This window comes from Hemibagrus wyckioides, linkage group LG15, assembly GCF_019097595.1.
Source record: "Hemibagrus wyckioides isolate EC202008001 linkage group LG15, SWU_Hwy_1.0, whole genome shotgun sequence".
NCBI classification, from domain to species: domain Eukaryota; kingdom Metazoa; phylum Chordata; class Actinopteri; order Siluriformes; family Bagridae; genus Hemibagrus; species Hemibagrus wyckioides.
This window is the reverse complement of record NC_080724.1, coordinates 6,532,403-6,558,860: the sequence shown is the minus strand read 5'-3', so window position 1 is coordinate 6,558,860 and position 26,458 is coordinate 6,532,403. Positions and strand designations below refer to the sequence as shown.

The window sequence follows — 26,458 nt, the reverse complement described above, 5'->3', positions numbered from 1 at the left end:
ATAAACTATTGAGGGTTGTCTGGTTTGCAAAGAGAACCAGAGCTGCAGTGCAAAAAAATTGTTATGGTTATACTGGGAGTCACATTTATTTTTTATTTTTGCTGTTCCTAACAATAATTTGGATATATAAGCATTTCTTTCTACTTTATTTTTCACACACAAAGAAAATAATGCTAAACTGGATTCAGGGGTCTGCTGCACATGAAAGCAGATGGATCTGATTTCATCTTAGTCTCTCATTCTTTGTTTCATAGCAATTTTTTTGCAGACGATCTTGAAATTACTGAAGGTTCAGAGACAGCTTGCAGACTGAGAAAATCGCGTCAATGAACTGTGCACACTACATGAGCGGTCACTGTAAGAGCACACCGTGAATAGTCACTGAGCTGGGAAAGGTAGTCCCAAAGCCCTAAAATTAGTCAATGACTGGGAAATCTGGGCTACAATCGTTTTCAGGATTAAAACGATACTTTTGAGACATAGATGGTCTCAGCATAGATAGTAGCATAAGTAGGGTGAAAAAAAACAGAAGACTTGTCAGGGATTTTCAGTGCAATTGTGAAGTATAAACTGTTTCTCTAAATATTTCATATTGTTTTATATTTCACTAGATTTCATTAAGCAAACGTGCCAGTGTCAAATGGCCATGAGCCAGTAGAAAAAAAAACACACATAAACCACAGTGCTGTGGGATATCATCAGTTTTGTCTAGCCCTAGTCAAACTTTGAAAACATTCAGTCCACCACAGCAGAAACAGCACAATCTAGTCTTATTACACTCTCCTGGGCTTTTGAAGTAAAATGATAGATGATAAACACAAGGGAAAAATGTATGAGAGGAATAAAGTTGCTCTGTCCCAAAATGCCTCTTTCGTTGGAGGAGTCTCCTAACAGCCTGCCCTGTGCTCTGTGCTTAAAACAGCACTTCCAGTACCTTTAACATCGATTCTTGTGCCAGTGTCTGCTGTGCCCTTGCATTCAAGTATGAAGCAGCACTTAACAGAGGGATGATGGGAGTGCCAGGCAAGGACATGTCATTTTCAAGTTTTTAACTTGAGAGTTGCAAGGTCTTTCATCATGGTTTTGGTTTTGGAATTGTTTTGCTTGACATTCTAGAAAATGTTTATCTGGATGACAGAGCAATCATCTCTCTCTCTCTCTCTCTCTCTCTCTCTCTCTCACTCTCTCTTCCATCTGTGGAACTGTGTCTGCTATCTGGCCCAGGAATGAATTTTGGAGGCTTATCTCTGCTTTTCCTAGCTGTGGCGGTGAGGATGTGTTAAGGCGCCTGTCTCCCGACAGGAATGACGAGCTATCTAAGCTGATAAGGCCACGGCTGGCTTGAGAATTGTAACAAAGCGAGTGGCTCAGGTGCAGGTGGGTACACGTACGTGCCCGTAGGTGGAGGAAGGTTAAAAACTATTACCTTCCCACAACAAAGGAGTCATTCGTGTCAGCACATGGAAATGCACACCTGATGAGAAAAGGTAAGAAAGGTGCATCCTCTGATTCATTTAATGATACAACAGATCACTGAAAAAGGATACGAAAATCAAACTTTTGATTATGGCTGAAGCAATGTTAGCATTCAATACTGACACACTACTCCACCTCCTCTTGCCCTCTGGCTCTGCTCCATTTATTTTGAATTCTTCTTAGAGCTTCTGAACTTGTGACTGCTGTGCATGGTCCTACAAGGAGACCCTAATGGGACATACTGAACCAAGATGCACCCTGGGAACTGTGGCTGTACTCACAAAAGTGCCCCATACTTATTCCAGGACTATTATTCACAGTATGCTCATTCTAAACATTTTTTCAAAACAGTACACTTTGGCTCTATAGTATTGAATTGTGGAAGAGTAATGATTTATAATCCCACTATTTAGTGTCACATAGAAGAAAATGGATTTCCTTTTAAATGTAGTACCTTTCAAGGTTTCTTCCTCATGTAATCTCAGGCTTTTCTTTTTTTGACACCCACTGTCCCTTCTGACTTGCTCACGTCCAGATTTCTGTAAAAATTCTATGTGACTGCTAATAATGCTATACAAATAAAAGTAGATTTGGAATAAATTGACTACTGACTAATGTTTAACAATTAGAGAATGTATAATGACCCCGACCCCCTTCTTTGGTTCATTAAAAGAGCTGGAATGTAACTGGCCTGAGCTGGCAGTACCAAATAGCCTTTGGCACATCTTTCACTTGCCCTCCAACAAGTGGACTAGACAATCACTGCACCTCCTCATGGTAACCATGGCAACATTCACAAGTGGGCAACATGGACCACAAAGCTCCTACCTATGCTTGTGCCCTCTTCCTTTCTCAGGCTACACACACATACTGTCAGGCCACACACACTGTCTGTCAAGTGCAGATGCCCATCTGGATCTACTGACACCCTAACAGCCCCCCCTCTAACCCACACACACACACACACACACACACACAAATACCCGATCTCACCCCACCCTCTCTGGACCTCTCACTCTTTATTCTTTTGTTGCTCACTTACTGTCGACTTCCATAGGCAGACAATAACGCACATCACACAGCTACAGCAAGAACTAATTGATTATAAACGCTGTCAGAGTTGGTGTTAAATTTAAACATACTTTAAGAGAAAGTGGCATGCTGAGAGAAGGCAGGGGCATTCAGAAATAACAAAAGAGCACTCTTTATAATCGAAAAGTATGAGCTCCTTTTGTTTATAGCAGTGTGCATGTTATGCAGTCTTGGTTGAGTTTGTAGACTGGACAGCTTTAGTGGCCTGTGCAAGAGACAAAGACACTATATGACTATACTTTACTGTGTTAACATTTTGGAAGGCCTTGTTTTCAGAATCAACATAAACATTCTAGTAGGAATTACACGAGTGTCTGCCTCATAGCTAAGATGTACTACAGAGAAGGTAGAATAGGAAACAGAACAGTTAGCAGAGAAGTAGAGGAGGACAGAAATGGATCAACTTTTTTGTCACATATGCTGCACAGTTTTTTCACATATCAGTGCTAGGTAGGGGTCAGGAGCAAAGAGGGTTGATGCCTTGCCCAAGGGCCCAACCATGACAGCTTGGCAGTTCTGGGACTCAAATTCGTGACAATCTGATCACTATCTCAAAGCCTTCACTGCTGAGCCACCACTACCCCAAGAAAGGGAGAACAGTGACTAGAAAGTCAGCGAAATAAAAACAGAGAAGAAAAGAGAAGCACACGACTATAGTGAGTGAACATGAATGGGTGAAGAACCTGTTGTTTAAAAGAAGCTGATGTATTGAATGTGGCAGGCAGACTGAGGCGCTGAAGAATGGCCATGGTGAGTGAATCTGTCCCATGGAAATGTGTCATGAAGGCAATTCCATTAACATCTTAATAAAGGCCGCAAGGGCCCAGGAGAGCTTTGAGGCAGTGGCTACTGCTTTAAACAAGTGGATACAGCTGAAAAAGAAACAGAGGGCTGCACAGTTGCTCTGGCACCGGCTCAGCTTTGGAGCATTGTGGCGACAATGTTTTTGTTTTAGTAGGACCGTTAGTCTTCCCCAAGGACTGGCCTTAGTGTGTGCATGCTCCATCATGGTCCACTAACTCTCTCCTCTTCAATGTTGTTTTTTTTTTTTTTTCATTTACCATCTTCTACTCCATCTGCCAAAGTGAAGATCGAAACAAAAGGCTTTGTTTTGGCAAGTTGGCAGCTGCAGGGCAGAATCATCAAGACAGGAGCTGGACATTTCTCAATGGCAAAGGGAGTACGCTAACCATTTTCCTGCCATTCATTTTTTTCTCTCTGTCTCTCTCTTACCCTCTGTCTATCTGTTTCTCTGTATTCTCTTGCTGTCCCTCCTGCTCTAAGAAACAAGCCCCGACAAAAATGCACATGCTTGTGCCTTCCAGCATTTCTCAGCACTTTTCTCCTGGCTAAGCATGCAACAAACGATTAGTCTTCTAATAGAATAATCAGTTTACTATTTTTATTTGCCTAATTGAATAATTAATTCCTGTTCCATTAACAGTAACAAGGGATTTGACAAGTTTATTTCAAATAAATTAAACAGATCAAGTTCACATCCAAAGAGATGTTCATAACCAAAGTGTGCCTGGGCCTCATCAGCATTTTTGTCAAGGCATTTGAGGCCATTCATTTTCTTAATGAATTATTATGTATTCTATCAAATAAACACTAATAACTCTCGTCTAATTTCTACTATGAAAATACTCACAACTACAACGTCTCTATAATGTCAGTTTTAACTAGATTTTTAGCCAGGTGAAAAGTGAACCAATTTATGCTGTATATTACAATGTATAGACTGCGGGAGGATCTGGTGTGAATTGTAGATATTACTGGTCTATTGGGAACTACTGTTTACTGTTTTCCATATTTGCATTAACTGTGCAATCAAATATCAATCAGCTTCCTAAATATTTTGACAATAATGTTCATGCATCAACAGTCTGCTTTAGACTTATATGCAGATGGTAAAAAGAGCAGAGCAAAGTGCACACAGCTGGTGTGACCATTATTTAATAGATTAATATTCAAACTTCTATTTTCTGGAAATTAGACTTTCATGCACCGTGTTCAAGTTTACATTGATTAATGTAATGTATGCGCTGCAAGTTAAATCAGTTGGTCTGTTTCCTGAGTCTATTAAATTGTTTAATTACATAGTTCTTTATTTTTGTGATAATTATACTGACAGCCTACTCCTGATGATTAAACCCAGCACACACTGCATATCAGAGTAGGCTAGTTCATTAAAAGCAGTACATCTAGGTGTGTATTTCAGTAGTGGATATACACTCATCCGCCATAACATTATGACCACCTTCCTAATATTGTGACAGGAATGGGGTCAGCACAGGCACCCTGACTGGTTTGCGGCTATGCAGCCCCATACACAGCAAACTGCAATGCTCTGTGTATTCTGACACCTTTCTATAAGAACCAGCACTAACTTCTTCAGCAATTTGAGGAACAGTAGCTCGTCTGTTGGATCGGGCCTCGGGCCTTCACTCCCCACATGCATCAGTGAGCCTTGGCTGCCCATGACCCTGTGTGCCCACAAGAGATGCAGTTTTGGAGATGCTCTGATGCAGTCATCTAGCCATCACAATTTGGCTCTTGTCAAACTCGCTCAAGTCCTTAAACTTGCCCATTTTTCCTGCTTCTAACACATCAACTTTGAGGACAAAATGTTCACTTGCTGCCTAATATATCCCACCCACTAACAGGTGCCATGATGAAGAGATAATCAGTGTTATTCACTTCACCTGTCACTGCTCATAATATTATGGCTGATCAGTGTAGATTGTATATGCATTGATTTTTGCTTTCTGTGCTATGTTCTTATTTGACATTTGTTGGCCGTGTGGCTATCTGTCTTTTAGTTACAAAGACTTACATTGGGTTGCAAATTAAATGTAAACCCTGAGTTACGTAATGGAGAAATATACTGATAGCAAATGCTTGTTGATAAGCAATTGACATCCTGGTATGCTATGTGGTATGTGCATGGAAGCTGCATATAAGATATAACTGACTTCAACTTTGTATTATGGTGAGGAAATATCTAGGTGACTTTATTTGGGTCATTATTAAGGGCCATTATTATGGCATTGATGTAGGAGATTAACTCACAAACACTGCTCCAGTGTGTGTTTTTAATAAGAATGTGTTCGTTCATAATCATTTCTAGGGACACATATGGTCCTGCTAAGAATATGCTTTAATGAGGTTTTTTCTTAAAATAAATTTACTGAAATAATTTTTATAATAAATCTTTTTATAAAGGATAAAAGTTGGTTTAAAAAATTTTTTTTTCTGTTTTTTTTTTTAGAAAAACACAGGTGGCTGCAAAATTGCTAAATGAGTCAGTGTCCACACATTTCTTCATACCAGCCACCTTCCAGTCAAACCCTGTCCAACTCATCCATCCATCCATCCATTCATCCATTCATCCATCCATCCATCCATTCATTCTTGTTCAGTAATCACTTTATCCTGCTCAGGTCTGTGGTTGATCCAGCACCTATTCGGGGCAATTTAGTATAGCTAATCTACCTACCACCACGAGTTTGGGAGGTGGGAGAAAACCAGATAACACAAAGGAAACCCACTCAGATGCAGAGAGAACATACACAATCCTGCACAGACTTTAACCCAAGATCAGGATCGAACTAGTGACCCCCATGACCTGCCTGCTCCCAATTATTAGCCTCAATGATACAAACCTAATTAATGTGACACTCAGCTCTGGGGTCAACACTGAAAGTGATGGTAGTGTTAAAGACAAATTATCCCAACACAATGTTTACGACCTTTTCTGTAGATAAAGCCAAACACTGGTGGAAAGGGCAGCTAAAAAGAGTCAGTTCTGTTATCAACAAAACACTGTTCTGTGCACGAACAAATATGTCGCTATATTACACACACACACACACACAAACCCATGAGTCATGTTCTCTGTTCTAGAGAGAGTAGCAACTAAGGGTCAGTGTGATAAAGATCTCTGTTGTGACAGCTGGACTGGTGAGAATTCAGATAAACAGCATGGCTATGAAGCGAAGGGAGAGGCATGACCAGACACATTAAAAACTAGACACTATATTCACACACACAGAAACAAACATCTCTATCACAAGTGTGAATGTGTGTGTATGTGTGTGTGTGTGTGTGTGTGTGTGTGTGTGTGTGTGTGTGTGTATGTGTGGGCATGTTTTTATATTGTGATAGGGACCAAGTAAGGATTGAAAAATCTGATCATTTTGAGTGTGATGTTCAGGGAAATTTGGTTCCACCCCAAAAGGAATACAGCTGTTTTTTTAATTGAAGCTGGTGTAAGGTTAAGGTAAAGGGTAGTGTTAGGTGAAGGCCTAGCACAAGTTAATAGTATAGTATTAATTAACTGCATCAATAATTATGTCAGCGGAAGGTCTACACTTGGGTCTTAAGACAAACGTGTGTGTATGTGTGTGTGTGTGTGTGTGTGTGTGAGGTCAAGTTTGTGCAGGACAGGAAGCTTGCTGCCGAAAACAGGGTCCCCCTGAACACATTTTGCACTGTTCACTCATTAAGAAATAGGTCAAGGATTCCGGCTGCATGCACAGCTCCTTGTCAGAATCTCTCAGGCTAAACAGGGGCAAACCCACCGGGAGGATGTGTGTGTGTGTGTGTGTGTGTGTTTGAGAGAGAGAGAGAGAGAGAGAGAGAGATTGGAGAGGAGAGAAGAGGAGATGAGAGGTGATGATAGAGATACAAAGGCCATGAAAGAGCTGTGAAGATGCCATACTCACTGGTGTCACAGTGTACAACTAAAACACACAGTGCCAAAGATCGACCTCTTATGCAGCATACTCAAAATACATGCAGCATCACATGCCACTGTGAATTTGCTGTGCATTATTACAACAGTGGAAATTCTGAGGTATCGAAACAAATTGCTCTCTCTGGCTGCACTTTTCGCTGATTTCACCTAGTTGTTTTAATTCAATAGGAGGCACTACTGAGCCATGCTGGTACTGTATGCCAGACAGTGTCCATCAGTGGGATCAAGGCGTCTCAAAAATGAGAGCTGACAGATGGTGAGCGATCAGACAACACGCATTTTAACAAATTTAAAATACCTAACTTCATTTCATTCATACCGCTAAACTAGGTGCTTCAGTTTGGTTTCATATAGAAGGTTGAAAAATTTAAACCCTCCTACGAATACAAGCAAAGTGGGAGCTCTGGGAACTCAGGGCTACAGTGAGCCAGACAAACCCCCTTTAAGCACATAATACGCCCCAATTAGCCTCCAGGAAACATTTAACGAGTTGGATTGACATACACAAATCAATACCATGCGTCCGGGCATTAGAGGCTGAAAGGCTTATTTGACAATTTCACTGAACATTGAAATCCAACGAAAGAGGCTCATGCTGTGAAGCGAGCTTTTATTTGGCCGAGTGTGACTACTGCTGGATGGAGTTCTAGAGAAGTGATGTGCTCGGTACGCAGTGTTAGAACGATGGCTACAAGTCATGACCCCATGGCTTTGTGTAGTTAACCTTATTGATTAAAGAGTGTGATGTGGAGATGCTCCACACTCCTTTTTACATCTCCAATGACTTCACTGAAGAAAACAAGCTATGGAAGGCTCTGTGTTTTAATCCAGCTGTGACTTTTAGTCCACAAAGGAGGTAAAAGCGCACTCTTAAAGCAACAACATGTGCGGCTCCTGCTCACTTTCACCAGTGAGGAGCCAACAAAGGAGTACAATGCAGTGATTTTGTGAGTACACAGCACTTTTATTTCACCCAAGCATTTACACACACTTCACTCCAGATCTTATTATTAGACAGAATTTGTAGAATTAGCCATGTGCAGCTAGCGGTTTGGATCAGGTATTTGTAAGCTCTTATAATCCGTTTAGCGTGAGCCATCACTCAGAAGCCCCTTTACATCTCCTTCCATAAGATATAAAAATAATATCACCATAATTTTAGCCTATGCCACAAATTAGTGCCTCATTTTGTGTTCAGCATACAACCCTTTGCATGCACAAAATAACTGACAGGGATGATCATGCCTCCTTCCTAACAAATACTGACAGATGATGGTGAATTATTTTTTTGTGGTAACTGAGCCCAGGGCACTTGGAGGGACTTTTTTTTTCAGAGCATCTATTTTAATAATATCTCTTAGAAATTAATCTCTTAAAAAGGCTCTTTAACATAAGTCTTTAAAAAGCTTCTTATCCATACAGTGTGGAGTTACTGGTACAGCCGTTCTCTATGAGACCCTGGCTCTTTCACATAAAATAGGTATTTGTAATATTCCACTCACCAAACGCTCAAAACATTCATGGTATTAAAGGCAAATGCTCTGAATTTTTAAATTGTAAGTCAATTGTGTCCCATGAATGACGATCTTCCCCATATGGCACAATCATACACATATATGGGCTAATATATTTTTCATAAGTGACAATATAAGATGTGACAAATGTGAAGGTGCATTTCAAAATGTTATTCCCTGAAATTTTTTAAACTGTGACATTGTGTGAAAAATTATCATGCGGAAATAAATAAACTGTGTTTAAAATCACGTGAAAAGAAACAAATTACACAAATAGAATCACATGCACTATACTGTATGTGAAAAGTGCACATGTGAAACATGATGCAAATATGTCTAAATACCATATGTGTAAATTTCCCATTTGCATCATGATTATTTGTTTCCTTTATATGATTATTCTGGAAGGGTCTTTTCAGACCCTTTTCAGAATTTCAATTCTGAAAAGACCCTTCCAGAATAATCATATAAAGGAAACAAAAGTCAAAACATCATGTTAAACCTACTCTCACCAGTAAAACAAGCAGTAATTGTAGCTTATATTTATTGTTAATAAAATGATATCTCCCTTGATTGTGTGTATTAGGCTAATACGTTCAGAGACAACAGACTAAAGCCGACATGCAGCGCAGTTTAAGACATAAATTAAAAGGATGATCACACTTCGGCTTAACTTCAATCATTTGCAACTGATAAAGCAAGTTTTGTTGGCTCGTAGCTTGAAGCAGATGTGAGTTATTCTAATGCAAATTTAGGGCAATTTTCAACTTCAAAGAACAACTTTTCCATGCAGCTCATGTCTGGACAGCATGTAGTTAAGCATGCTGGAAGAAATGAAGTGACGATTTGTGTACAGCCTACATTTGCTGGTCGTCTGCAACCACAGATGAGCAAAGGTGCATCTAGAATAAAGCTTATTCCAAATGTGCACTCCTAGGCAGGCGTTATACTATGTTAAGACTTCAGAGAACCATTTCAGATGTGTATTATTGAGTCACCATGGTACCTTTTGCCAATTTGAATGAAGCTTCAAAGGTATATTCATGAAAACATTTAAACAAGGTAATATGTATAACTAATTGTATGTAATGAACTCCAAACACATAAAGAGACACAATGTTTGCCGGCTAGAATAAATCCACCAAATGTCAAGTACATGGATGTCTTATCAATGCCAACACGCTCATCATGTTGAGATTCATATATTTCTATATCCATTGACCAGTCAAGGTTCTTGGAGAGCTAAGAAAAGGGGCAGTCTTGGCAATGTTGTATCCTGCTACCTCAAGGATTTCTAGATTTCTAGAAATCTTCACATAATACAAATAGCATGTTTTGTCCATGAACATAATCTATTTTTTGTTATTGGACAGATGATGCTGAGGTCTATTTTATCATACATATCATATATATCATATATATTAGTTCACCCGAAGGTGATGGTGATATAACTTAAAATAATGGATCCCATGAATGAAACGGCGTCTATTATACTGGGAAAAGACAGGCCACTATTCGGAAAGAGGAATGCATTCAATACACACAGAGAGAAGATGTGAAATCCACGCAGGTCATCTGGGTTGAAGTAGGCTGAATACGAGCTAGCTGTCAGTTGTAGTTAATGCAGCCGTCAAGGCGCGCCAGCTCGCTGTGTTTGCCGCGGAAATGTTCAAATGTGCCGGCGGAAAGCATTAATATTCCCAGCCGCATGTCACACATACGAACGCTTTTAGGTCCAAATTGAGTCAGGATACAATTTCCACTCACCTTATGGGAAACAAGGAGCTGCGGATCATTCCTGATCGCCTGGCGCGGACCTCACTGACAATCTACTCTCTCCTCCTGTGGCTGTCCTCAGCTTGGATAAATCCACATCAGGCTGATCGGACCGTCACCGAATCAAACATCAGATCCGCAATTATTCCTGGGAAATTCCTCAGAAACAACCGGACGAAGGAAGGACGAAAGGTTCTGCGCTTCTCTCTCTCTCTCTCTCTCTCTCTCTCTCTCTCTCTTCGCTCAAATGCCGGTTTCAGGGATGTAGAGATGCAGCCGCTCTTTCCTGGTCGTAAACCTTCGCTTTTATGAAGATGGTCATTTACAAATGTCTTCCAGCTACATGGCACATTCCGTCTGTTCAGGAAGTGTGATGTCCTTCTTTCTCCTGCTCGGTTGCTGCTTGCGGATCTCCAGACGACACGCGCTCTGTCTGCACTTTCACTTCACTGATGGTCTTGTGTGAGAACAGCACGAGGCAGGAGCGCGCGGTACAGTGTGTGTGTGTGTGTGTGTGTGCGTGTGTGTGTGTGTGTGAGAGAGAGAACGGCATTACTCCACTGCACAGCGTTTAAAGCACCCCCCCTCCTTCCCTCTTTCCTCATCCCGCCTGCCTCATCCCTCACGCGCTAGCGCTCGAGGGAAACACGGTACACTCATTAATCAGAAATACACAAATCTGAAATGTAGCCTGCATTCCAGAAAATAAAGTAGCTTACATATATGGCGTGTCTACTATATCTATACTAGCTTACATTCAACCACTAGCTTTTTTTTTTAGAGTGGGCACCAAATGAGGCTTTGCTTCTTTGCAAAGAATAGTTTCTGATCAGTGATCTAACCTTCAACTGCCAAGTACCAGGTAAGTACCTTTAAGGAACTGTCCTTTATCTGTTGTACATTACATATAGTCAGTTTCACTGGATTTTCTTTCTTTACCCGATTTCTTTGACAGTTTGAACATTAAAACATGAATATCTTGAAAGGTCTCCAAGCCTATGTAATTGTACTCTTCCATCTATCAATAGGACGTCATGTATTGTGAAGTGTACTAGTACAATTATCATACCATAATAACCCTTATAATACACCTGTGCATTTCGTTATACAAATATCTTAAATGGCATCATTTCAAATCTACAGTATTATCTTCTCGAAATATTTGTTATTATTTTTGGATATTTTATTTGGATTGTGGGTATAGCACTGTATCTCGGACATGGCATTCTCACATAATCATATAAAGTCATATAAAATCATATAAAATAAAAAAAAGCATAATTATAAAAAATAATTATTAAAACATAAACACGGAGAGAGAGAGAGAGAGAGAGAGAGAGAGCTCATTGCCAGCCTGCAGTAATTCTGTTAGTGTAGTGCCATCTATCGTCCAAAAACTGGAATTACAACATTATGTTCCCTTGGGTTTAAGCCCTGTAAATTATTAGAACGTTTCTAAAATACGTTACGTTTGGAAGTAATAAATAAATAAATAAATGAGTAAATACCACCAACAACAATACAACAACAACAACAACTACTACTACTACTACTACTATTGCTACTGTAATAATAATAAGAAGAAGAAGAAGAACAATTACAATATTAGATAATATTATTATTACAGAGTCTAATTATGAGAATTTATTTAGTGTCAGCCCTATATTATTGTTTATCTAGCACTCTTAAGAGTTTTATCGGTCCACATGCCTTTTGAGTATCATTTACCTGTGACACTTTGGGTGGATGGATGGATGGATGGATAGATAGATAGATAGATAGATAGATAGATAGATAGATAGATAGATAGATAGATAGATAGATAGATAGATAGATAGATAGATAGATAGATGTTCTTTTTTTACACTACATTGCACTATATTGTATATAGTATTGTATATAGACTGTATTGTACTAACATGAGTAAAACATGCAATATCATTAACCTAACTGCAAAAATTGGTTCTATAGGCATTTAGGAATCTGGACTGGCAAAATTCCTTCTTCTATATTTCTATATTAATTTTCACATATTTTCATTTTCTTTAAAAATGCTATGATGGCATTGCTGTAAAACAAACATTGCAGCCTGAAAATTGTAAATATTGCTTACACTAACCATCTGACAACATTGCTGCCAATATTTAATGCATTTAATGTAACACAATACATTTTACAGTTTAATAAAACTTGTGGTTTATCACTAGCTTACAAATAAAAAAAGACAAAGTTGATTAAAGGCTTTTAAATCCACTAAAATATATAAATTTGTGATATATTGCAGTTTGACATGTACTGCAAAAGTAAAGCCAGAAAACAGTTCTGTGGTCAATAGAGCATTTAAATTTAGTAGATTTCACATTAGCCTGAGCTCTTTACCCTCACTCAGAGGGTTATGAAGTTAATATTTTAAAAAAAGTTATGAAGAAAGCATTGCAGGGCCATTTATCCTGTGATCCATCAGTAATCTAGAGTGGAGAAGGGCCTGATAGCAACCATCAAAAATATTGCAAAACTGCCATGGGCATTGTCATTTTGAGCAGCTAATATGTAAGTACACTAAAAACCTGAACCACAGTTAAAAGATTGAGTCAATACCTGGAGGCCTTCCATATTCAAGTTCCACTGCACTAACCCTCAAAAACATATTACTCCTTCACTTGTAATGGAATCAAAGGCTTCTTCTGAGTTTATTATTCACCAGTCAGACTAGAAGATGCAGAATACTTGAAAAAGACTGCACAGAAAAGCAAAAAAGTCTGTAGCTTTATAAGGAATCTAAATCTTCGAAATCTATTCTAAATCTATTCTGCAATTTAAAAAAATCTAAATTACAGGATCAGTGAGTTTGGGACATTCACACTCAGAACTGCCAGAACTCACAAGCAGACCCAAGAGCACACATTATGGGCTTCAGGCTCAGAGGGCTCTGATTCAAGGTTGGCTCAAGTGCCAGCTCTGGAACGAATGCTATAATTGGTACAATCCGTGAAACATTATCTGGTGCTGACCTTGGCTGAGATGGTACAATCTGCATAATTACCGATGATTGTTTAACTCTGATGGGCTATGAAGGAGCCCAAATTAGGCTCCAGTTCCAGATGTCAGAGAAGCGAGATACATGTGAAATATGACAGGAGTGCACGAGCTCAATTAAAACTGGATTGCGCAAACTAATTGGTATAGTAGTTTATCCTTCAGACCGTTATGGTCATGATCATGTGTTTAGGTATAAAATGTAATCTCTTTTTCTCTGTCACAGAATGGACAGTTTATGCTTACTGGCTCCTGAAGGTCACCAGATGACAGCCTGATCAACTTTTTAAATTATTTTCTAATTACCCAGGAATTCTTACGTTATAGAGAACACTGTTGGGACACAGTAAAATGTATTTGAATAAGCAACTGATTTTCATTTTTAAAATTGGTCTTCCAAACTAAACTGTACAAATTTGTAATACGTCATAACCCACTTACTTCAGTAACCAAGCTGAAGCTTTCCAATTTTCAACAGACGGATTCTAATACTTGGCATCCATGTACAATCAGGTTTAGAATCCCAATATTGCCACAGTCATTGAGCAAAATTGACCATGCTCTCTGAGTGGGAGAGATTGCATGATTTCTATCCCTATCAATCACAGTGATATTATAGCTAATCATGGGTGTCTGCGAGCTTAATGTGGAAAAGAGCGCTCTCCTCTGAATGTGTTACGCTGCCCTCTGATGCAACATGAGTAAGTGGTTCATAAAAGATGCGGTTGGGCGACTTCTCATAGAATGCATGTTATAAAACTTTTATCCTTACTGGTTGGTATCTGTCTTATGATAGGGGACAGTTGGCTGGTGGGTGGGAATTGGCAGATGACCAAAAATAGATTTCAAAAAATGGGATGATAAAAAAAAGACAATATCACACCACTGTGTACAAGCCTGATATCCCCAGCCTGTTTCATACATCATTCTTATATTCTTATTAGTAGTAGTAGTAGAAGTAAAGTGAATGTTTGAATAGGTTTCCATAATATTGGTTTTTAATGTCACAAAACAGCTTTAAAACAATTGCTTACATGTGTTGAGTTTTTAACCTATCTATCTATCTATCTATCTATCTATCTATCTATCTATCTATCTATCTATCTATCTATCTATCTATCTATCTATCTATCTTAACTAAAATCAGATGTTTAGAAAGCATATCTTACCCACCTCAATTCATCAAGTTGAATAAATATTTTATAATTTCATACTCATATTATTTACAAGTTAGTTTGAAATGAGTTGTGTATCCTCAAAGACCTGCATGCTTATTTACTACTTTTATTAAGATGATATTATTTTCTATACTGAAGAATAAACCTTTAGAAAATATAGAATTCTTAATGCTCCCTCTGGGCCCTTAAACATAGTTTTTTCTAAAAGAAAGATTTTCTAACAGAAAAGTTTTAAGTGAAACCCGTTTTTGGACGTTAAGAACCATTAATTATCCAGTAAATCATTAAAGAACCCTTGAAGACCCCTTTTCCCTAAGAGTATACTAGTTTATAAGCAATAAGCTAAACGTGGTACTCAGAAAAAAGAAGAGGTTTAACAAAAATTTATTTTTAAAAGAACATACAGTAATGCCTTATGGAGCAGGTTCACCAACAGAGACACCAAGCTCATTTTTCTAAATATTCACTTAGAACTGCTGATGTCCTACATAACTTAACAAGCATTCCCTTTGCACTGTATTGATACAGGGCTCCCATTATAGTAAAAGGTACTAGGAGTAATAAATGGATCTGCCATGGGTCATGGAGTCCAGGTGTGTCTTTGGTGGCTTCGTTTCACTGTAACTTCACAAAAATGTAAAATTGGTAATTTACACTGGCCCATAATTGACACCACAGCTGTCAAAGGTTTCCATTAAAGCCTTGGGACTATAGCGTAAAGATATGCATGTGTGTGTCTTTGAGTGTGTATTTGTGTCTAACAGCCACAGCACTGAATAGGCAAACAAATCGGTGTGAGTCATCATTCACACTAGTGACAGCTTTCCGTTGGCATGATGTGCCAATGCATCTTTGCAGCCATTCGCTAAGCTGACAGCCAGCCTCATCCTCCCTGCAGCCCTTAGAACACATTTGCAAACAAAACCAACTCCAATTTTAGCTTTTGTTCTGTTAACTCTTATGTTTTGTTCACCACTTAGCAATGGAAGTACACTGGAGCAAACCTCTTTTGATTTTATAATATTAAAACTTTAGATATTATTTTAGAATAGCCATAGTGTTATGTAGTACATACATAGTAGTATGATTAATGTGAAAATGTTAAGGGAAACTATGGAACTATAACATATATGATCATTTTAAGACATGATTGGTGGTGTGTATGCACAGGTGAGAGAGCAAGGGAGAATTATGGCAGAAACCAAAATGACCTTTTAATAAATACCGGTAATCATTTATTTTTAAAGAATCTTACTTAACCGTGTTATTCTCATCTAATAAAAAAAGCTGAACATAATTCTTGTAATAGAAAGAGGAATGTTCAGGCACATAATTGTGTGCAGGGTAAATGTTAAAGAAATGAATATGACATTATTGATTAATCATCCGTGTACAGTTTTCAGAAAGGTGAGAATTTAAGTTTAAGAGAATTTTTTTTTTTCATCCTCAGGTTTATGTGCTTTAAAGGTGCTGTTCTAAAGTGGTGATCTGCTCTTTTCATTTTTTTTTGAAAAACCACCGAGACCTCTCAATAAAAACCTGGCAGCCTCAGAGGTGTAAACAACACACAGGTAATTTTAATAATCTGAAAGCGACTCCCAAAACAAAAGCACTTGCATAATTCAACTCTGAATGCATGTAAACATTTATGTATTTTTTGACCTTAAGTTGGCAACTTTTAATACAGCCCAAAGTGAGTGAGTAAGTCAGTTAACAAACAAAGAAATAAAACAAATGTCCTTTTGACTTAAAGGGAACAGCCTGGAATGTTGAGAATTGAGGCAGATGATGAAGGTAATGTAAGGTGATGGTACACAGCAGGGCTGCTCCTCATGTTTTCAGGGATCAAAGTGAGCTGGAATAGTGAGCTGGAATGTTTCAAAAGTGCATCTGCATTGGTGTTTCATGTCTTTTCCTTCGTGGTATGTGTGAAGATCACGAGGGAAAGACATCCTGCAGGGCTCCTGTTCCTGCTGTCCTCTCAGCCATGAAGCCTCTGACCTCACTGTACAACCAAAGGCTATTTGTCCTTTTAAATACTGAAGAAATGACCTTCCTTTTTGCTTCTGCAAGGTTATTGCTTGTATTCTGAATGTATCGTGTGTTGACTGATTTAATGTGGTGGTATGAACGAGAGTTCAATTGATTGCTGTCTGAATTGAACAAAGAATATTTCAAAATAGCTAAAAACAATAATTCAAAGAACTTACCAGCCTCAATAATTATTGCTATAATTATATATTATATAGCATAAATAATTATATAATTATAAGGTGTAATATTATAAATGTATTCAACTATATTAACTACTTTTAAGCCTTTGGTTTCAGAAAATCTACTTCTTGAAGCTGTATGAGAAGATACCAAAGATGTGCAAATATTAATAAGTAATTCTGTTAACAGTTTAATTTCTTAATTGCATTTCCTGGTTGCACAAAGTACTGTGCAAACGTTGTAGGCTATTTTTGTGCTTTCAAAATAGAATTGTTAATAGTAAATGAACAGAAGAAAAATCCAATCAAATTGATATTTGACCACATAGCACTGATATCAGACCACCCTCTGCCTGCAAAACACCATCAATTCTTCTATGTACACTTGCACAGAGTTTTTTTAAGGAACTTGGCAGGTAGGTGAATGTAGGCTGCCTCATATCCTTCTGTCCCTTTATGTAATCAATGACATTGAGATCAGGGCTCTTTGGGAGCCATCACTTCCAGGACTTCTTGTTCTTCTCTATGCTGAAGATAATGACATTAGCTGTATGTTTGGGCTCATTGTCCTTTATTCCTGGTGCAGAATAAATTTGTGGCCAATCAGACACCTCCCTGGTGGTATCGCATGATGGAGAAGTATCTGCCTGTATTTCTCAGCATTGAGGACACCATTAATCCTGACCAAATCTCCAACTCCATTTGCAGAAATGCAGCCCCAAACATGCAAGAAACCTCCACCATGCTTCACTGCTGCCTGCAGACACTCATTATTGTAAAGCTCTCCAGCCCTACAGTGTACAGCCTGCCTCCTGCTATAGCCAGATATTTCAGATTTTGACTCATCAGTCCAGTACACCTGCTGCCATTTTTCTGCACCCCAGTTCCTATGTTTTTGTGCATAGTTGAGTCACTTAGCCTTGTTTCCATGTTGGAGGTATGGCTTTTTGCCCGCATATCTTCCATTAAGACCACTTTGAGCCAGACTTCACCAGACAGTAAACAGGTGTACCTGGATGTGTGTTTCATCTGCTGCATTAAGTTTCCTTGTTTTCGATGATCATTAGCACCTGCTTGGTATAACTGATTAATCATATACCTTAATCTGATCCTACAAAATCCCTGGCTTTGTGCATACAAAGTGTGCAAGTGTAACAATTGATGGTTGATGGTAGTCACACCTATTGATTTGATTTTTCTTCATTTCTTAGTTCTGCATTTTGTAAATTGATATTATATATACTGATCAGCCATAACATTATGACCTAATATTGTGTTGGTCCCCCTTTTGCTGCCAAACCAGCCCTGACCTGTTGAAGCATGGACTCCACTAGATCCCTGAAGGTGTGCTGCGGTATCTGGCACCAAGATGTTAACAGCAGATCTTTTAAGATCTCTAAGTTGCGAGGTTGGGCTTCCATGGATCGGTGTTGTTTGTCCAGCACATCCCACAGATGCTCGATTGGATTGAGATCTGAGGAATTTGGAGGCCAAGTCAACACCTCAAACTCGTTGTTGTGGTCATCAAACCATTCCTGAACCATTTTTGTTTTGTAGCACGGCGCATTATCCTGCTGAAAGAGGCCACAGCCATCAGGGAAAACCGTTTTCATGAAACTGTGTACATGGTCTGCAACAATGTAATTGCAACAATGTAGGTGTTACATTTCAAAGTAACATCCACAAAACCCAAGGATTCCCAGCAGAAAACTGTCCAAAGCATGACACTGCTTCCGCCAGCTTGCCTTCTTCCCATAGTGCATCCCTTCGGTGCCATGGTGCCATGTGTTCCCCTGGTAATTGACATACACGCACCCAGCCATCCACGTGATGTAAAAGAAAACATGATTCGTCAGACTAGGCCACCGTCTTCCAGTGCTCTGTGGTCCAGTTCTAATGCTCACGTGCCCGTTGTTGGTGCTTTCGGTGGTGCAAAGGGGTCAGCATGGGCACCCTGATTGTTTTGCAGCTAGCAGCCCCGTACACAACAAACTGTGATGCACTGTGTATTCTGACAACTTTCTATCAGAACCAGCATTAACTTCTTATCTTATTAATATAGAATGATGTTTGAAGTTATGCTCCAATGTTGGGGGAACAGTTAGTGATTCTACTGCTTTAGCTTTACTGTCCTCTGATTTAACTGTCTACTATCACATTGTTGGCAGCTTGACAGGAGGTACAGGCTTAGGCAAATTAATTAACCAAATCTTTTAAAGAACTAGACCAATATGCCTAGGGTGACTACTGATGATTATGACTGTGATTATCTGTTCATAGTCCAGCAACTCTGCTAATTAGGAGTGAACCAAGCTGATACTGATACTAAGGATCCAATCCACTGCCTACTTTATACCACAATGTGTATTACATGTGTGTTGATATGGCAAACACATGCCACGATTGATATTAAAAACCTTTGTCAACTACTACTAATTTCTGATAGGATGTATAGTGAATCACATGTTTATATTAATGTGCTTGTTTTAATATATTATTTCCATAGATTTTGAAATGTGTTTCTGTTGATATGGTGATATTTTCTGAGGAGATGCTTATTTAGCATTTTGAAAGAGGTTTATAGTAAGGCAGTTTCTATTAGTTTTTTGACACAGCAAAGACACAATCAAATGGCCTTGTGACAACCTTTAGTCACCATGGTCCTACTCTTCCAGGTATTAGGTCCTGGCCTTAACTGAGCACTAAACAGGCCCCTAACAGGAGCCTTTAGTGTACTTTACTAACGGCTTTTAGTGTAGTATATTTTAGTTAACTAGTCTTTTCCACTAAGTATCATTATTAAGATTACAAAAGATGCTAAGAATAAAAATGACATCTTCTTTTATTTCTTCTATTTACAGAATCAGAAAATGTGCATTTGGCCTATCACTTTAGGCACTTTACAAGACATCAAACAGAGTTTAGGTTGTACTCAGTCGATATGAGGGCTCTGTCTCATAAGCATCACAAACAGTTTCTTCAGTGACAGACATTTTGCTGTAATAGTCTCATATTCTTCTTACTTCAATACACATACACAATCCTAATCTGTCAATACTGTCAGTAGCAGAGGCTCTAGAGGGCAAACAATATCCACCACTGACACGCAGGTGTTGGCCTTGCGATATTGGGCCACCCAGAGAGATAGCCTGTGGTAAAAGCCTCTGCTGTATGACTGAGACTGAAAAACAAACAGATTTGTTTTATTCTTCATCATGTCACTGTGAATGAGAGACAGTGTGAGACAGAATGATGTGGACAAATATCTGGGGTAAAATAAAGCAGTTGTCAGTCTCATGCATCAACTCAGAGCATTGTGGCTTAGTTCATGCTGTTATGGGGTGTCAGTATATAAAGAGTATCTGTATTCAGAATTAGACATGGTCTATGTTGGAATTATTTTTTTTTATTTTGAAAATCCTAATACCATGTGATTGTGTATTTTTTTCCCCAAATCATTTTTCATTTAAATCAACAATGGGACCTATTGTTTATGATTGACAACAATAGCTGAGATATAGTGCCCTTGCTAGTCAAACTGGTATTTTAGCATTTTAATGTAATGCCTGCATGATCTTCCAGTAGGTTTGATTGAATAATAATAATAATAATAATAATAATAAAAATCAGAGATATGCTTTTTGTGTGATCAGCATGGGGTGTATATGGAATGATGAGTAAAAGTATTTATTTTAAGAATTTCAGGCCAGTTTATATAGAAATGTGACAGGAATTTGCTTTAATATTTATGAGGTAAGGCTACTGGAGCAGGTCAGTGATTATGGAAAAAAGGTATTTATATCTGCAATTTTGCATCTGTTTAGAAATCATTATCTGTTCAGTTCTAATCAGATCAGATTCAACTATGTTGACATTGTGCAGTATACATGTACAAAGGCAATAAAATACAGTTAAATTCTGAAGAGAGATGCAAATAATGACAATATAAGTATGACAAATAATTTAAATGAGTTAAAGTACAGTTCTCCAAAAAATAAAAGGAATACCTTTTAATCAGAGTATAGCATCAATTAATTTAAACTCCTGGTATATTGAGCTGGTCAGTTAATTAGCAGAGGGGGTTATTAATCAGTTTCAGCTGCTTTGGTGTTAATGAAATTAACAACCAGTGCACTAGATGGGCAACAATGAGACACCCCCAAAACAGGAATGGTTTTACAGGTGGAGGCCACCGACATTTTTTCCCTACTAATCTTTTCTTGCTGTTTTTCACTAGTTTTGCATTTGGCTAGTGTCAGTGTCACTATTGGTAGCATGAGGTGATACCTGGACCCTACAGATGTTGCACAGGCAGTCCAACTCCTCCAGGATGGCACATCAACACGTGCCACTGCCAGAAGGTTTGCTGTGTCTCCCAGCACAGTCTCAAGAGCATGGAGGAGATTCCAAGAGACAGGCAGTTACTCTAGGAGAGCTGGACAGGGCCGTAGAAGGTCCTTAACCCATCAGCAGGACTGGTATCTGCTCCTTTGTGCAAAGCAGAACAGAATGAGCACTGCCAGAGCCCAGCAGGCCACTGGTGTGAATGTCTCTGACCAAACAATCAGAAGCAGACTGAGAGCAGGTTCACCATGAGAACATGTGACAGATGTGAAAGGGTCTGGATAAGTCATGAAGGACGTTATGCTGCCTGTAACATCGTTCAGCATCGTACTGCTTTGGTGGTATTGTGATGGACCCATTGTCAGACCCTATGCTGGTGCAGTGGGTCCTGAGTTCCTCCTGGTGCACGACAATGCCCGGCGTCATGTGGCATGAGTCTGCCTGCAGTTCTTGGAGGATGAAGGAATTGATACCACTGAATGGCCCCCATGTTCGCCTGACCTAAATCCAATTATGGACATTATGTTTCGGTCCATCCAGGTTGCACCTCAGACTGGTCCAGATCTGGGAGGAAATACCACAGGATACCATCCATTGTCTCATTAAGAGTATGCCCCGATGTTTCAGGTATGCATACAAGCACATGAGGGCCATACAAACTACTGAATACCATTTTGACTTGCTACAATGAAATTTCAACAGAATGGACTAGCCTGCTGCATCATTTTTTCACTTTGATTTTTGGGGTGTCTTTGAATTCTTCTCTCTGTAGGTTGAAAATTTTCATTTCCATCAATGTTGCATCATTTAATTTCTAACACATTACCCAGTCCATATCAGTATAGATATCCAGTATGATATTTTTCCATATTGAGATCTGATTTCAAAGTGTTCCTTTAATTTTTTTGAGCAGTGTATTTACTTGTAGGGGTAAAGTGCTATTAGCATTAGCAGTTGTAAACTGTAACAGTTAAGCTGTCCTAAATGTGCAAGACAGTAAAAGTGTGGAAGACGGTGTGTGAGGAATGTCTTGTGGATAGGGTGTTCGGAGGGTTTAGCGCATTAGCTCAGAGTTCAGTAGGGTGACAGCTGAGGGAAAGAAGCTATTCCCAAGCCAGCTAGTGTGACAGTGCTGGCTCTTATAGCACTTCCCCGAAGGGAGGAGGGTAAACTGTCCATGATTGGAATGAGAGGGTTCCTTGATGAATTCTCTCGCCATCCGCAGGCAGCATTTATTGCGGATTTCTGTGATTGTTGGAAGCTGGACATCGATGATATGTTGGGCAATTTTTACCACTTGCTGGGTAGCCTTCTTGTTGGTTGCCATACCACACTGAGAGGCAGTTTGTCAGAATGCTCTCAGTGGTACAATAATAAAGGTTCACTAGTTTCTGTGGAGTTAGGTAAGTCTTCTTCCGTAATATTTAGAATATGAATGATGTATTTATAATCAGTCAAATCCCTATTACAGTGTGTGATGTAGATAGATAGCTAGATAGATAGATAGATAGATAGATAGATAGATAGATAGATAGACAGACAGACAGACAGACAGACAGACAGACAGACAGACAGACAGACAGATAGATAGATAGATAGATAACAGCAGTGAGCAAAAAAGAAACTCAGTACAGGTCATGGGTGCAAAAAAAAAACCCTTTCACTAACTTTCACTGAACACACCACTGAACTCTATTATAAGAGGCAACAAAGCCACATTTATGGCCATAAATGTCAAGTTCTATAATCTCTTTCAAGCCACATGCTTATCTTTGTACCATCAGTGTAATGCCCTCCACAGAACAATTTTCACTGCACCGGGCAGCCCTGACCATAGATGACAGATCCTATAGATCTATTCAGTATCCTGATAATGGAAATATTTCATCTTGATGTGCTTTTAGATTTTTTAAATCTTCAGGGAAAAAAAAAATCTGCTTTCATAGAGAGAGTTGAGCGAGCACTGGGGAGTAATTGACAGCAGCTTCAACACATTTGAGAATGTGTGTTTGTGGGTATGTGTACATATTGTGTTGAAGTGCTTATTGTTATTTTGTCGTTGCTTGAAGGCATCTTGCTGACAAGGGGGTGGCTGTGGTGCGCAGATGGCGCAACCTTCAACACGTCAGCACTAAGATCACAGTCACAGCCATGCCACCATGTCTATGAGAGATCAGACTAAACAAGAACAACACCATTAAGAAAATGAAAAAAGATAAAGGAAAACAATTAAGCTCTTTTGTACTTATATCACACAATAACTTACACCCTTCTTAGCTAAACAAAGAGTATAATTTTTAGTTAAGTGTGACATACTGTTTACACACATAACAGCAAACACAATTGCACTCATTCCATCAAACATACAAAAGCTACCACATGAATTAAATGCACAGTAGACTGCAGCCTGGTTTAATAAGATGCTTATCAGAATGTGAATCAGAATGTGGAAAATGATGTGTTTATTTGCCTCTTGTTGCAGGTCTGAAGAGTCTGGTTTTAATTAAACACATTTCCGCCGCTGTGTGCAAAGCTCCAGGTGGAATAGTGTCTCTTTGCTGAATAAGCAGAATCATGCAAGGATGTGTCCTGCTGTTTCTGTATGGCTTAGTGCAAATCAAACTCTCCATTATTAAGCTGAACCGCGGTTATTAATAGGATAATTTTTTCATTATGCCCCTTACAATCAAGAATGAAGCAATGTTCATAAGCGAGATGTACTGCTTTGTAAGTTAATGAGGACCCAAGAATTTCTGTTCCCCAAAAATACATATTGGAACAATGGGACAATAATAATCTGACTTAAGGCCAAATTCAGCAGAAAAGATTAATTTTTAATCTTTAATTAGAGTTTAATTAGAGCTTTTAAAGCTGAAACAGACTTTTTTATGTTTCCTGTGGCAGAGGGTTTAAACGTTAGCCTAAGTGCTAAAAAGCAGGCTAGAAGTATGTTTTGTTTGAAAAGCAAGCAACATATTGGATGTCTACAAGCAACTGTCTAATCTACTTTCTCTAGTTTTGCACCAGTTAATTAATACATTTAAATATATGAATGCATAAATAGTGTCTCACACAATAAACATTTACAAACCTACATTCTACATTTTTATTTTTATTCTATTGATACTATTGGGTAATTCATAGTAGTTCCTGAGTAATATGCTTTCAGATTATAATAAAAGTGTAATAAGATGGAAGTTCAAGGGGTTAACTTACTTTTTTATGTGGTGGGGTTGGGGGTGGTGATGAATTTATGATGAATTTAAAATTTTGTGTCCTTTTACAGGCATCAATCGTGCTATCAAGAAGACCTTTAATTGGCTTAAAGATCAATTAAACTAAAATATTCCCATCTTCATCTCTTTCAAACACAAGGACACCAGATGTGTTCCATCAAAAATTCATTCCAATTACTTTTCTTAAATGAATGTGGGGGTTGGAAGGTTTGAGGGACCCCAAAATGCCAACAGATTACTCTCCCTCCTTGCTCATTCTATTGCTCTATTCCATTTGGCTAATGTCACTCTATGCGCTGGAGCACAGAGGACAAGGCAATTACATACGCCATTATGTGTCAGTGCATTTGATCTCCAGAGGGATGGTAGAAGCAGAATGGAAGTAGAGTATGAGACTGATGAAGGCTTACCTGCTGCTCATCCCCTCTTTCCACCCAGACAGGGATTTACGGCTCATAGAATCAGGTTCTGAAAAGGACACATTGATAGCTTAATCCTGCCTGGCCTTTATTTGGGGTCACATTAAGTTCTATGTAGATAGAGGATGAAAGTGTAAGAATGAAGGGATGAGGAAAAGAAGGATAAAGAGGATCACAATATGACATTGTGATAAGTGCCTCACTCAGCTGTCACTTGGCATGAGGCATGACTTTTATACGTCAAAATGGCTTTTAAGTGACCAGACCAAGTGACATATAGTAAAGGATTTGAAACAAGGTAACAAAGATAAATATGCTGGTTTAATAAGGAAAACATCCATATTAAATCCATATTACTTATTATTTTAAAATTGGAAGCTTAAAATAAAAAATATTAATGTGAGCACATTTATGCTGGAGTCAAATTCCTTTAATCCCCATCCTAAATTTAAGTGTAAATGTGTGAGAGCACTATTCTTCAGCTGCCTACCTCCTGTTGGCCTCCCCATGAAACTTCTCATGCAGCACATTTAAATTTAAATAAGAAAGTCATTCAGAGGTTCATTTTTAATCATGCATTATTCAAAGCTAAATCATTTCCAAACGCTGCCAAATGCTACCCTTTAGGATAACTTACTAGACCATCATTATCTCTAAAAATAACAGTACAAATTTAAGAACATCAATATTGGTTTTCTCATTTTTTGTTCTTGAGACTATTCCACAAAGAATGAAAATGACTTTTATGTTTATTTTTTGTCAATTTAAACATGGACATCATTCTTCTGTAACATGTATAATACAGCATTATAATATAATGCTATATATATAGTGTTTCCTCCACGTTGTCAGTTCCATTCAGAGCCACTGTGAGCATGCCCAGGATAAATAAAAAGTGGTTACTGAGAATGAATGAATGAATGAATGAATGAATGAAGGAAGGAAGGAAGGAAGGAAGGAAGGAAGGAAGGAAGGAAGGAAGCTCATACCATCACCTCTATGTGAAAGCAAATGAGCCAAAACCATTGAAAATTTATCTTGAATGAAATGACTTTTAATTTCAGGAAAATCCAATAAACGGGAAAGAACTGTGCATCAAATTATTGTTTTAATTTATTGTAAATGCACTTAAAAATACAACAAAAATACAACCAGAAGACAAAATAGCTTTATGAGTTAATAAGCTATGTATATATTAGTGAAGTACTTTCTTTTCATTTTCTTTTAAAAAAAATCCCTTGGTCACCTTGAATGTCAGAAAAAAAATTAGAGATAAATCATTAGGGACCATTTTAAATAATAAAAAAGATAAGCAATAAACATACTTTTACTTTAAAGGAAATCTCTAGAGCAAAGAGGCTTTCAAATGATTGATGTTATTATTTCTGTATAGACAGACAAAATGTATGAAAGAA

At 38.4% G+C, this 26,458-nt stretch overlaps 1 protein-coding gene and 1 long non-coding RNA gene across 2 annotated transcripts in view; one reads left to right on the top strand and one right to left on the bottom strand.

Moving 5' to 3' along the window:
• Window positions 1–11,133, bottom strand: part of plxna2 (plexin A2) — a 202,331-nt gene extending 191,198 nt beyond the window's left edge. The window contains exon 1 of the mRNA XM_058410295.1: window positions 10,609–11,133. The gene's annotated coding sequence lies outside the window, so the exon portion shown is untranslated. The remainder of the gene's footprint in view (window positions 1–10,608) is intronic.
• A 185-nt stretch (window positions 11,134–11,318) lies between these two features.
• Window positions 11,319–26,458, top strand: part of LOC131366103 (uncharacterized) — a 67,990-nt gene continuing 52,850 nt past the window's right edge. Inside the window, exon 1 of the long non-coding RNA XR_009206764.1 lies at window positions 11,319–11,479. This is a non-coding gene — a long non-coding RNA (uncharacterized LOC131366103). The remainder of the gene's footprint in view (window positions 11,480–26,458) is intronic.